Source organism: Dermacentor albipictus, chromosome 3 (assembly GCF_038994185.2).
Source record: "Dermacentor albipictus isolate Rhodes 1998 colony chromosome 3, USDA_Dalb.pri_finalv2, whole genome shotgun sequence".
Lineage (NCBI taxonomy): Eukaryota > Metazoa > Arthropoda > Arachnida > Ixodida > Ixodidae > Dermacentor > Dermacentor albipictus.
Window position 1 is genome coordinate 96,338,831 of NC_091823.1, and position 14,609 is coordinate 96,353,439.

At 44.6% G+C, this 14,609-nt stretch overlaps 4 non-coding genes across 4 annotated transcripts; all 4 read left to right on the forward strand.

Annotated features, from left to right (window-relative positions):
• Positions 1 to 86: 86 nt before the first annotated feature.
• On the forward strand, positions 87 to 203 carry TRNAL-CAA (transfer RNA leucine (anticodon CAA)). The gene is made up of 2 exons: positions 87 to 124; positions 158 to 203. It is a non-coding gene; the product is annotated as a tRNA-Leu (tRNA).
• Positions 204 to 5,151: 4,948 nt separating this feature from the next.
• TRNAL-CAA (transfer RNA leucine (anticodon CAA)) lies at positions 5,152 to 5,268 on the forward strand. The gene is made up of 2 exons: positions 5,152 to 5,189; positions 5,223 to 5,268. It is a non-coding gene; the product is annotated as a tRNA-Leu (tRNA).
• A 4,187-nt stretch (positions 5,269 to 9,455) lies between these two features.
• TRNAL-CAA (transfer RNA leucine (anticodon CAA)) lies at positions 9,456 to 9,572 on the forward strand. Its single transcript has 2 exons — positions 9,456 to 9,493; positions 9,527 to 9,572. It is a non-coding gene; the product is annotated as a tRNA-Leu (tRNA).
• Positions 9,573 to 13,713: 4,141 nt separating this feature from the next.
• On the forward strand, positions 13,714 to 13,830 carry TRNAL-CAA (transfer RNA leucine (anticodon CAA)). The gene is made up of 2 exons: positions 13,714 to 13,751; positions 13,785 to 13,830. It is a non-coding gene; the product is annotated as a tRNA-Leu (tRNA).
• Positions 13,831 to 14,609: the final 779 nt, after the last annotated feature.

A 14,609-nucleotide genomic window follows, 5' to 3' on the forward strand; every position in this document is an offset into this window, starting at 1 on the left:
GCAGATGTACACGAATAACGCACTTTATACTGCGACCAAGTGACGTCTCCTTTATCATGAATGCTTGCAGGACGAGTTGGCGTGCTGTCAGGATGGCCGAGCGGTCTAAGGCGCCAGACTCAAGGTTCAACCTTTCCTCTCATAGAGGACTCGAGGCTTCTGGTCCACGAATGTGGGCGTGGGTTCGAATCCCACTTCTGACAGAAAAGTTTTTTTGTTTCCGTTGTGAATGGGCGCATGCAACTTTTGTTAGCACAAAGGAATTTCACCTCGTCGTGCCGAAACAACAATGTCAGAAGTTCGAATCCGGCTTTCAACATTACAATCAAAATTTTATTAACTTTTTTTCTTTTTTTATATACAAAGCTTCTAGGATTGTTGCTTTAGGAAATGGTTCTAAGACGCACAAATACATGTGTCCTCAAAGACATAATGCCTATTACCTGAAAGTTTTCTGCCTTCGCGTAAAGCATGAGGCTTTCAGATGTTACGAATTCATCGGAAAGGTTGGTATCGGCGTTTTATTTTAACACTTCTTTTTGACTTTCTATCACAAAAAAGTATACACTGCTAACATTTCCTGTAACAAGTTTCTCCTCCACACTTCTAGGAATGTTCACTCTGTGGTGTCTTTTTTTATGACTGTGCAAATGAAACACCTTATATATGTAGTCTAGGAAAACTTACGGAATGCAGCATCTGTTATCAGCAAGAGGGCAAAAATCAAATAGCAAAAAAACATACATACATACATACATACATACATACATACATACATACATACATACATACATACATACATACATACATACATACATACATACATACATACATACATACATACATACATACATACATACATACATACATACATACATACATACATACATACATACATACATACATACATACATACATACATACATACATACATACATACATACATACATACATACATACATACATACATACATACATACATACATACATACATACATACATACATACATACATACATACATACATACATACATACATACATACATACATACATACATACATACATACATACATACATACATACATACATACATACATACATACATACATACATACATACATACATACATACATACATACATACATACATACATACATACATACATACATACCAGGGGCGTAGCCGGGAGGGGGCCTATGGGGCTTCAGCCACTCCCCCCCACGAAATGTTTTCGTGCTGTCCATGCATTGTCGAGCAAAGCAAACCCCGGCGCCTGAAATCATTCTGGATTTTGTCTAGAATGTCTTTTTCACGCTCGAAAAGAGATTTCACCGCGAACATTGCGAACTCGGGCTGGATTTCGCGGCAACGCCCATGCACCGGGAGTCGCATAACGCAAGCAGCCCCATCCGAGCACAAAGTTTCAAGGGAGTTTTAAATGTGAACGGGCTTGCCGCGGAATCTACGGAGCGCGTGGATTTCAATTCCAAAATTTTATGGGCATAAAGTTCTCATAAACTTCTCATGCGAAACGTGCATTTACATTTCAAAGTTGTGCTTCAGATATTCAATTGCGGAAGTTTGTGGGTTTAATCTTGTTATAAACATTTGACGCCAAAGGTTCATTCACTTTTCTAAAGTCTTAGATCGGAACATACAACGAGACAAGCCAAATCAACACTACCAGACAAGTTGACAAAACACGCAGCGAGATCCGATGAGACGAAGCGTTGTGATGGTTCATTTGGGCCGTCATGTCGCATAAAAAAATGTCACCATTTTTTTTCACCTGCGCCAAAGCATCCATGCCAAGACATTAAAGCCAGCCAGGGTAACTACGTTCTTATTTATTTTTTCTACTTTGACTTTTATTCGTGCGGACACATCGGGCCTCTTAATTTGTTAAATTCTCGCTACCCTACCCGCGGGCTGACAGAGCCAGCCAGAGCGCATGCGTTTTTCTCGTGTTGCCCTGACCTGCACTTCGGTGCGCGTTTGGTTTTTCTCTGGCCGAGTGGATTTTCGCCTGGCAGAGTTTTGGACGCCTTCTGGTTAGCAGACGAGAAAAAGAAACAATTGTCGCTCGCCGCCGTCACTGTGAAAACTCGGCGGATTGCACCGCGTTCGCTTGAGCCCGACCTCTCTCCATTCCCGACCATTCCATTCCATTGTATTTTCACATTTCTGATGAACGAGGGCGAGTCAAATGAAAGTGACCTTACCCCCTCCCCCCCCGCGCGCAATAATGGTTCGGTTCATTATCTGCGTGGCATGCGCGTAGCACACAGGCATCTCTCATTTACAAAAGTGACAGGCAGGTGTGAGGATAAATATACTTTAATGCTCTGATACACTTAGTTGAACATGGTTGCCTGACGTACTGGACGCTTCAGAAGTTGAGCAGCGTGGTGCCGTTAGGTTTTCGACAGCTGAAGGTGTTTCTCAAAAAAGAAATTAGTCACCGTATGACTGCCGTGTACGTTGAACATTGCATTTCATTGGCCACTGTGAAGCGTTGGAGCAAACGGTTGAAAGGAGGACGTGAAAGTTGCAAAGACGATCCAATACCGGGCCAAAGCCATCGTGCAATCACCCCCAACAAAATTTCAAATGTTGATGAGCTGATGAGACAAGAACGGAGGATGAACGTCGATGAACTGGCAGTGCGTGTGAAAGTCAATCATGGTTCGGTTCACACCATAATTCATGAACTTATCGGTTATCGGCTCTTGCGTTTGCAATGGATGCCCAAGATTTTAAACCACCGCCAGAAGAAGGAGAAGTTCGGCGCTGCCTTGACTCATCTGATCCGGTGTCACAATGAGGGTGACGACCTCTTGTCTGTAATTGTGATCGGGGACGAACCATGGTGCCACTACTACGAGCCTGAAACATGACGGCAAAGCTTACAGTGTAAACATTCGAATTCACCACCCCAAAAGAAAGCAAAGGCCGTCATTTCCGATGGAAAGGTCTTGTTGACTTTTTTTGTTTCAATCGTCAGCGGCCATTACTGACAGAATTTGCTAAAGCTGGAGAGACTATCAACCGTTTCCGATATTGTGAAACGCCGGATCGTCTGCATGTCGCAATCAAGAGCAAACGACGTGGAAAATTGATGAATGGGGTCATCTTGTTCCACGACCTGGCTATGGTGTTGGGCTGCGGAGCACGGAGGTCGCGGAATCGAATCCCGGCCACGGCGGCCGCATTTCAATGGGGACAAAACGCGAAAACACCTGTGTACTTAGATTTAGGTGCACGTTAAAGAACCCCAGGTGGTCGAAATTTCCGGAGTCTTCCACGATGACGTGCCTCGTAATCAGAAAGTTGTTTTGGCATGTAAAACCCCAGAATTTAATTTTTAATTGTTCCACAACAATGCCCGTCCCCACGTCACTGATGTGGTTAATACAAAACTGGCAAAGTTCAAGTGGAAAACGCTGCAGCATCCCCTCTACAGCTGAGACCTATCGCCTTGCAACTTCCACATTTTGGGGCAAATGAAAAAACAGCTCAAGGGAAACAGATTCGTCTCGGACGATGACGTGAAAGAGTCAGTTGCAGAATTTTTGAAACAGCAACCCGAGGAGCTTTAGAGACAGGAATCACCCGACTCGTTAGTCAATGGGACAAGTGCCTAAATGGTCATGGACACTACTTTTAAATAAAGTACTCCGTTTGTCATATATTCGCAGTGGCTCACTTTCATTTGACTCGCCCTCGTATATTTTGCAGAACGGCTTTAAATACGTGCTCTCTGTTGGGACAATAATTTCGGCGCAATTACTCACTATGCACGACCGGTGACAGCTGCTCCTGCGTAATACCTTGAAATAAATTACAGCGCCATTGAGATTTTTCACTGGGCGTTGCATATGTACAAAAATGTAAAAAAGGTTCTTGAATGACAAAGTTTCATAAATATATTTGTCCTCAACTTGTTCATTTCATGGCCTTTACATTTTTCATATCAGTGGCATCCACTGCTTTGCTGGTTTCGAACTGATATAGTTCTAAAGATCGTGTGATATTTTCTTTACTTATTAAATAGACAAAAACATGGAAGCATTGATATCAGTTATCTTGGGCACAATTTCTGGCACATATGAGTATATATTTTTATGAAAAAATACATCTATTACTTCTTTTGACAGTGCGTAACGTTCAAGAATTCGTTTGCAGCTTCTTCGGCAATGGAAATGCAGTTAATTATTCATGTATTTTAACTCTCGACAAATTGTTTAAGAGGAAGCTTTAGCTCGGGCCCAACTCCGACGCGGCCTATGTACATGTAAAACGCAGAAACGATTTTCTGAGATAACCCCTGGATCGCTTTTAATGAAATTTGTTGCATTTGAGAGAGGAAGTTAAATTCTAGTATCTCTTGGAAGCAGAATTTCGATTTAGGACGTGAATTTTGTTAACAATTTTTTGAAAAATTCGACAGTGCGAAGAAAATAGAAGCACGACGTTTGCAAACTAATATCTCTGCATCAAGAACAGATATCGCGGTTCTTCAAACGGCAGCCCTCTCCCCATCTTCATGGACAGTAGCGACAGCCTATCTCTTGTAAAATGACCATATTGCGCAAGTTCATTATTGATTGCTTTATATCAATATTAAAGTTTACGCTCAAGTTATCTGCTTCACGTTTATTTGCACAGGAAAGGAATATATGTGCCTGAACAAAAAACGGAATCTTAATTTCCTGACATGTTCTTAACAAAGTAAAAAAAAAACGTCGCACTTGAAATCTCCTAACACATGCCATAGACCCGCATGATCCCCCTTCACACGTTAATCCGTTTGTATACACCACACGAGGCAGATGTACAGTGCTCACGGAATGAAATAGGACACAGAGCATTTAGTAGAACCCTACATATGTACAAAGTACACGAAAGCACCATGTCATGTAGCTAGGAATTTGGTCACCAAAAGTGGCGAGGACTCCGATGCAGGTGTACGCGTCAAAATTACGTCTATGTGACACGAACTTCAGCCGGCGGAAACGAAAGTATGCGAATTACTTAGCCCTAAATTGACGCGTTTCATTCCGTGAGCACTGTACACGATCACGCACGTCACACTACGAACAAGCGACGTCTCCTTTTATCATGAATGTTTCCAGGCGAGTAGGCGTGCTGTCAGGATGGCCGAGCGGTCTAAGGCGCCAGACTCAAGGTTCGACCTTTCCTCTCATAGAGGACTCGAGGCTTCTGGTCCACGAATGTGGGCGTGGGTTCGAATCCCACTTCTGACAGAAAGTATTTTTTGTTTGCCCTGTGGACGGGCACATGCAACTTTTTTCTAATACGAAGGAATTTCAGCTCGTCGATCCAAAACAACAATGTCAGAAGTTCGAATCCGGCTTTGAACATTTCGGTCGAAATTTTATGAACTCTTTTTTCCTTTCCTTTTTTTCTTTTCTTTGCATGTAGAACATTTAGAATTTTTTCTTTCTGACAGGGTTCCGAAATTCACGAAGACATGTATCCTCACAGACGTGCTGCGTACTGCCTGAAAATGTTCGGCCTTCGTGTGAAGCATGAGCCTTTCAGGTGTTGTGATTTTGTAGGAGAGACAAATTGTCGTCGTCGTTGTTGTTGTTGTCCTTAGTGGCCGTGGCACATACCCACAGTGGGGGATCGGCCAAGAATCGGGCGGTTTAATTAAGTGCCTAAAAATAATAATGATAACAAGGGAGTTAACAATTTGGGCGTGTGAGTTTAAAAGTAAACGTTTTGTGTTTGGAGAAAAAATGAAATAATCAGATGAAAACGGTATAAGATAATAATAATAATAACAATAATAATTCTTAAAAGATAAGAAATAAAAATAAAAAAGCTCGGTTTCCACTCGCATTTTATGTTACCACTTCTTTTTCTCCTTCTATCACAGAGAAGTACAAATTCTAAACATTTCCTGGAACAAGAGACACTGAACAAGATCCTCATCTACACGTTGACGAGCTTGAACTCAGATCTTTCTTTTCTTACGACTGTGTAAATAAATTGCCTTATGTACTCGTATGTACTGTCGGCAAATTTACAGAACGCATCATCTGTTGTCAGCAAGATAAGATGGTGGTAAAAAAAGGAAGAACCAGGGAGGGGAGTGGGGATAGGATAACCTGGGAAACCTTTTCCTTAGCCCTTTTTTTTTAGAACACGTTGTCACGCACAGGTTGTTCAGATGAGCACACTGTGCATACAGAAGCAGGTCATGTTCCAGGAGTCCTTTTTTACTCTCCACCCCCCCCCCCCCTTCCCGCCTGTGTAGTGCTGCGTGTCACGGATGCAGTCGGAGCCGGGTGTGGCTACCGGGTGTTCTGTTTAAGGGAATTTGCTTAGACAGTTACGCAGAATAGGAACCGTTTTTGTAATAGTTAGTATTTAGATACGACGGGAGGCAAGCATTGTTTACGTCCAAGAAAAAAAATGAGAATATATCTATGAAAAAAACAGCACAACACCAGTAGGTACAAACGGCACGCGTGTTTGATTTATGAAAGTGGGTAGGTCGGTCGGTGGAAGAACAGCCGACGACAGAAGAGGCCGGGATAGGCGAAGGAATGCTTAGGTGTTTTAAAAGGGGTCTGAGTGAGCTATTATTTATGCGGCGGGAAAGTTTTGAAATGCCGACGCCGGCGACACGGACCCGTAGAAAAGAACGCAGGACGTGGTGGGTGGGAAGGAGCTACATTCCCATGCGTGTGCCAATACCATACACATACGATAAATGTATAATGCGCGTACGTGGCCGAGACAGGCGAAACACATTTGTAACATTCCGAAACCATTTGCAATCAGCAATAAAATTCGCGTCCGTATATTAACGTGAGCGCGTAACCTTTCTGGACACAACAATGCACGTTCACAATGGCGTACTATATAAAGACAATATTGTGTAAAAAAAAAACATTTGAACAAACAACAACTCTTCGAACAGGGAGGTCGTTACCTCAGACACTGCAAACAAGGCATCCTTAAAGGTCAAGCTGCCATACTTACGTCGCATATGCCTTGAGCATAAAGATCGCACGAACGGACTCGTCCTCCTTAAAGTGAGCCTTCGCAATCAATTTGGCTTGTGAATGCTGGCTGCGTAGGATGCGATGTTCCCTCCTAGTTTATTTCTTTCCTCCATGGTATCTCTACAAGCGTCGCCACCAAATGGTGAGAGCAAGATGGCACAGTTTTCAGTTTGCACCGCAGTTTTCGCTGAGATGGCTATAGCTAGTGGTCTGGCGACAGCCGCGCTGGAAAGGTGAGGCACATTCGAACGACCGCGTGTCACTTCGTTGTCGCACGACGCTGTTGAAAGTTTGGTCTACAAAGTGAAGCGTTATTTGCCTCTTCCCGTCCTCGTCCCGTTTACTTTGCGGGTGTTAGCTGCGTCACTAGATTTATGTAACAATGGATATTTGCACTAATTCTCTGTACTTCTCGACACTGAGCGGGTGCAACTGCATTGAGGAGGCGGCGCGTTGGTACGGACGCCGCTTCTATACATCGAAACATTTGCTTCTGTGCATTACACTTACTTGAGTGAGCGCGTTGCCTATTTGCCTAAACATTTCGTTGCAATGCGTCATTAGCGTTACGTTTGTGTAAAACAGTAATGAATTTGCGTCCTGTTACGCAAACACGTGCATCATTATCGTTACATTTGCATAGCGCATTTACGGTAGCGTTACCGCCAACATCAAGAAAAGCTTCGCTGATCCCCGATTCCCACCTATGCCGATATTTTTCGTCACTCTTCGGCCACGTAACGCTGTGATTTATGTACAGGCCATTGCTGGAGCAGTTAATGCGAGTCTGGTGCAATACCGTGCAACGGGTTTGTGCAATATAAGTGCAATGTTAGGTAACTAAAGATTAGCTGAAACCACTAATTCGCCAAATTGAAAATCAAGGAGGGCAGCTTTTGTGCTAACTTACGTTGCGCTTGCTGTAGGAGAGCTGCCCGTTGATATCCAGCTTCTGGAAAGCCTCCGAGACAACCTCCTCTTGAATAAGGCACAGCAGGAATCGTGGCAAGGAAGGAGACACTGACGTATAGCGTTGGCTTTGCCAACTGTCTGCGTGAGCACGCCTTCACTTGCACTGTGTGGAAAAGAAACTTCGTGCCTTCAAGTGGTGTATTTCGGATAATGGTTCCCCCCAATTTATCTATTCTCTTTCTCTTTCTATACAGCCTTGCGTCGTGTATGTTTTGTTGCCTTCTTCTTGTATATATTGCATTCACCGCAATAAATACGACACTTGGTAGTCAGCGTTGCGTCTGTGTCCATTAATGTTCCTGCTTTCTCAGTCTTTTTTTTTTCATTTTCTTTGTTAGTTTGGGATGTGGTGGAGGGTACACCTTGCGTCCAAGCCGATAGTGTTGTAGTAGTGCTTGGTAAGTTAACGGTATTGTTTCCGTTTCCTCCGCTGATTGGTGTGGGTGGGACCTGTCTAGAATGCCGTGCGGGGAAGCCCGGTTGATGCTTGCGCAGGCCGCGGTGTGTGCCGCTTCATTCCCCTCGAGTCCCTCGTGTCCCGGAACCCACAGGCGACTCCAGAGCAATACCTTTACCCACGGAATCTTGCTGCATCATTTCCACCCGACGCTGTACAGCTACACCTGTCCACACTGCAACGTGACTGACACCCTGGCGCACCTCCTCTTGCAATGCAAGAACACCCGAGCAAGCATCACAGCTACACAATAGCAGCAGACGCAGATCCAAACCTCCTCGCTGAAACGTGGGAGGGTGCGATCTCCAAGCCTGACGTGGTCGACCAGCGCAAGCTAGTCGCCCGGGCCCGGAGGGCGATCCAAGCCAAAGGGTTCCTGGAATAAGGGACCCTCCCACCTCCATTGACAAGTCACGACTTCAAATAAAGGTCTCTCTCTCTCTCTCTCTCTCTCTCTCTCTCTCTCTCTCTCTCTCTCTCTCTCTCTCTCTCTCATTTTCTTTCCTTTCTTTTATGATGACGGCTTATTAACAGTTGGTGTTTGTATTATATGTTCTGAGGAAAAGAATGATGTACAGTTCGTTCTGTTTATATTTAATCACTGACCTCGTACGTACTTCAAACGCCTCGTCTTTTTCCTGAGCGAAGTATGTGTACTTAAAATTATCACATATCCCGCCGAATGACCTTCATTTGTTTCACATTTATGGTGATTGGAATGTATCTGCTTCGTGGTTATTTGCACAGGAGAGGAATATGTGCCTGAACAAAAAACGCAATCTTAATTTCATGACATGTTCTTAACGAAGGAAAAAAAAAAAACATCACACTTGAAATCTCCTAACAGGTGCAATAGACCCGGATGATCCCCCTTCGCACGTTAGTCCGTTCGTCTATACCGCACGAGGCAGGTGTACACAACGCACGACTGCGAACAAGCGACGTCTCCTTTGTCACGAATGCTTTCAGGGCGATCTGGCGTGCTGTCAGGATGGCCGAGCGGTCTAAGGCGCCAGACTCAAGGTTCGACCTTTCCTCTCATAGAGGACTCGAGCCTTCTGGTCCACGAATGTGGGCGTGGGTTCGAATCCCACTTCTGACAGAAAATTGTCTTTTTATTGCTCCTGGGGATGGGCACATGCAACGTTTTGTAATACGAAGGAATTTCAGCTCGTCGTTCCAAAACAACGATGTCAGAAGTTCGAATCCAGCTTCGAACATTACTATCGAAATTTTGTTAACCCTGTTTACCTTTCCTTTTTCTTTTTTTTTCTGTGTGGAGAACTTCTAGAATTTTTCTCTTTCTCCCAGGGTTCTGAGATTTGAGAGGACATGGCTCCTCACAGACGGGCTGCTACCTGAAAATGTTCGACCTTCGCGTCTAGCATGAGCCTTTCAGGTGTTGCGATTTCGTCGGAGGGGTAAATTGTCGTCGGTTGCTGCTCGCATTTTATGTTAACACTACTTTTTTTCTCATTCCATCACAGGTTAGTACAAATTGTAAATATTTCCTAGAACAAGAGCCTCGTCTACACGTCGATGAGCGTGGACTCGGAGCTTTCTTTTCTTATGACTTTGTAAATAAACTGCCTTATGTACTCGTTTGTACAGTCGGCAAGTTTACAACATCTGTTGTCAGCGAGATAATATGGCGGTAAAGAAAGGAACAACAAGGGAAGTGAGTGGGGATGGCACAACCTGGGAAGCCTTTTCCTTCGCCTTCTTTTAGGACACAGTCACACGCAGGTTGTTCAGATGAGCACATGGTGTGTACAGAAGCATGTCATGTTGCAGGAGTACTTTTGTACTCTCCCACCTTTGTAGTGTTGCGCGTCACAGATGCAGCCAGAACCAGGTGTGGCTACCGGGTGTTTTGTTTAAGGAAATTTGTTTAGGGACATACGCAGAATCGGAATTGTTTTTGTAAAGGTTAGTATTTAGATAGGACTGCAGGCAAGCATAGTTTACGTCCGAGAAAAAAAATAAGAATTTCATATCAGCGGAAAAAATCGACAGGCACATCCAATGTGCAGGAAGTGAGTTTTAAATAAATATCTATGAAAAAAAAATAAAACCACAAAACCAGTAGGTGTAAACGGCGCGCGTGTTTGACTTATGAAAGTGGGTCGGTCGTTCCGTGCAAAAAACAGCCGACGACAGAAGGAGGCGGGATAGGCGAAGGCCTAGAAGTAGTAAAAGGGGTCGGAGTGAGCTCCTCTTTATGCGGCGGGAACGTTTTGAAATGCCGACGCCGGCGACACGGGCCTGTAGGATACAACGCGGGACGTGGTAGATGGGAAGGAAGCACACCCGGCCACAAAATATGACGGACCATTAAATCTGAGAAAAAGCTGCATATCGTTCCAACCTCACAACGCGGTTTGGCATTTGCATTTCGCACCTCGATTAAAATATGCTAACACTGTCGTGTAAAGTTTTACTGGCTACTGCTACGTGCTGCTCGTGAATTGAACGTTTTCGTAGATTCCGTGGTCCGTAAACTTTTGTGGCCGGGTGTACATTCCCATACGTATGCCTATACGATACGCAGATGATAAATTTATAATACGGGTACATGGCCAAGACAGCCGAGATAAATTTGTAAAATTCCGAAAACTTTACACTCAACAATAAAGTTCACATACGAATGTTTACGTGAGCGCATAACCATTCTGGACACACCAATGTATGTTGACAATGGCGTACTATATAAAGACAACGTTGTATATATAAAAAAACATCTGGACAAACAACAACACCTCGAACAGGGAGGTCGCTACCTCAGACGCTGCAAACGAGGTATCCTTGCAGGTCAAGCCGCAAAAATTCCGTCGCATGTGCGTTAAACATCAAGATCGCATGATGGCATGAGACTCGACCTCCTCGAAGTGAGCGTTCGCAATCGATTTGGCTTGCGAATACTGGATACGTAGGACGCGATGCTCCCTCCTAGTTCATTTCTTTCCTCCGTGGTATCTCTAGTCGCGTGGCCACCAATTGGTGAGTATGGCACAGTTTTCAGTTTTCACCGCAGTTTTGACTGAGATGACTATGGCGATAGTGGTCTGACGACAGCCGCGCTGAAAAGGTGGCGCACATGCGAACCACCGCGTGTACCTTCGTTGTCTCACGACGCTGTTGAAAGTTCGTTCTTCAAAGCGAAGCTTTATTTGCCTCTTCCCGTCATCTTCCCGTTTACTGTGCGTGTGTTGGATGCGTCACTAGATTTATGTGACACTGGATATTTGCACAACTTATCTATACTTCTCTACACCGAGCGCGGGTGCAACTGCGTTGATAAGGCGGCGCGTTGGTACGGACGCCGCTTCTATGCATCGAAACATTTGCCTCGGTGCATTACACTTGAGTGAGCGCGTTACGTATTTGCCTAAACATTTCGCTGCAATGCGTCATTAGCGTTACGTTTGTGTAAAACAGTAATGAATTTGCGTCCTGTTACGCAAACACGTGCATCGTTATCGTTACATTTGCATAGCGCATTTGCGGTAGCGTTACCGCAAACATAAAAAAAAGCTTCGCTGATCCCCGATTCCCACCTATACCGATATTTTTCGTCACTCTTAGGCTACCTAACGCTGTGATTTATGTACAGGCCACATCTGGAGCAGTTAATGCGAATCTGGTGCAATGCCGTGCAACGGGTTTGTGCAATATACGTGCGATGTTAGGTAACTAAAGATTAGCTGAAACCACTAATTCGCCAAATTGAAAATCAAGGAGGGCAGCTTTTGTGCTAACTTACGTTGCGCTTGCTGTAGGAGAGCTGTCCGTTGATATCCAGCTTCTGGACAGCCTCCGAGACAACCTCCTCTTGAATAAGGCACAGCAGGAATCGTGACAAGGAAGGAGACACTGACGTATAGCGTTGGCTTTGCCAACTGTCTGCGTGAGCACGCCTTCACTTGCACTGTGTGGAAAAGAAACTTCGCGCCTTCAAGTGGTGTATTTCGGATAATGGTTCCCCCCCATTTATCTATTCTTCTTCGCTTTCTATACAGCCTCGCGTCGTGTATGTTTTGTTGCCTTCTTCTTGTATATATTGCATTCACCGCAATAAATACGACACTTGGTAGTCAGCGTTGCATCTGTGTCCATTAATGTTCCTGCTTTCTCAATCTTTTTTTTCTTTTATTTTCTTTGTTAGTTTGGGATGTGGTGGAGGGTACACCCTGCGTCCAAGCCGATAGTGTTGTAGTAGTGCTTGGTAAGTTAACTGTATTGTTTCCGTTTCCTCCGATGATTGGTGTGGGTGAGGCCTGTCTAGAATGCCGTGTGGGGAAGCCCGGTTGATGCTTGCGCGGGCGGCGGTGTGTGTCGCTTCATTCCCCTCGAGTACCTCGTGTCCCGGAATCCACAGGCGACTCCAGAGCAATACCTTTACCCACGAAATCTTGCTGCATCATTTCCACCTGACGCTATACAGCTACACCTGTCCACACTGCAACGTGCCTGACACCCTGGCGCACCTCCTACTGCAATGCAAGAACACCCGAACAAGCATCACAGCGACATAACTTATAGCAGCAAACGCAGATCCAAACCTCCTCGCTGAAGCGTGGGAGGCTGCGATCTCCAAGCCAGACCTGGTCGACCAGCGCGAACTCGTCGCCCGGGCCCGGAGGGCGATTCAAGCCAGAGGGTTCCTGGAATAAGGGACCCTCCCACCTCGACTGACAAGTCACAACTTCAAATAAAATCTCTCTCTCTCTCTCTCACTCTCTCTCTCTCTCTCTCTCTCTCAATTTCTTTGCTTTTCTTTCCTTTCTTTAATGATGACGGCTTATAAACAGTTGGTGTTTGTATTATATGTTCTGAGGAAAAGAATGATGTACAGTTCGTTCTGTTTATATTTAATCATTGTCCTCGTACGTACTTGAAACGCCTCGTCTTTATCCTGAGCGAAGTATGTGTACTTATAGTTATCACATATCCCGGCGAATGACCTTCATTTTTTCACATTTATGCTGATTGGAATGTTTATGGTGATTGGAATGTGTCTTCTTCGTGGTTATTTGCACAGGAAAGGAATATTTGCCTGAACAAAAAACGGAATTTTAATTTCATGACATGTTCTTAACGAAGGAAAAAAAAATATCACCCTTGAAATCTCTTGACAGTGAAATAGACCAGGATGACCCCCTTCGCACGTTAGTCATAACGCACGACTGCGAACAAGTGACATCTCCTTTATCATGAATGGTTGCAGGGCGAGTTGGCGTGTTGTCAGGATGGCCGAGCGGTCTAAGGCGCCAGACTCAAGGTTCGACCTTTCCTCTCACAGAGGACTCGAGGCTTCTGGTCCACGAATGTGGGCGTGGGTTCGAATCCCACTTCTGACAGAAAATGTTCTTTTTATTGCTCCTGGGGATGGGCACATGCAACTTTTTTCTAATACGAAGGAATTGCAGCTCGTCGTTCCAAAACAACAATGTCAGAAGTTCGAATCCAGCTTCGAACATCACTGTCGAAATTTCGTTAACACTGTTTACCTTTTCTTTTTTTCTGTGTGTGGAGAACTTCTAGAATTTTTCTCTTTCTGTCAGGGTTCTGAGATTTGAGTGGACATGGCTCCTCACAGACGGGCTGCGTACTACCTGAACATGTTTGACCTTCGCGTCTAGCATGAGCCTTTCAGGTGTTGGGATTTCGTCGGAGGGGTAAATTGTCGTCGGTTGCTGCTCGCATTTTATGTTAACACTACTTTTTTTTTCTCATTCCATCACAGTGAAGTACAAAATTGTACAGATTTCCTGGAACAAGAGCCTCGTCTACACGTCGACGAGCTTGGACTCGGACCTTTCTTTTTTTTACGACTGTGTAAATAAATTGCCTTATGTACTCGTATGTACTGTCGGCAAGTTTACAACATCTGTTGTCAGCGAGATAAGATGGCGGTAAAGAAAGGAACAACAAGGGAGGGGAGTGGGGATAGGATAACCTGGGAAACCTTTTCCTTAGCCTTTTTTTTTTTTAGGACACAGTCACACGCAGGTTGTTCAGATGAGCACATGGTGTGTACAGAAGCATGTCATGTTGCAGGAGTACTTTTGTACTCTCCCACCTTTGTAGTGTTGCGTGTCACAGATGCAGCCAGAACCAGGTGTGGCTACCGGGTGTT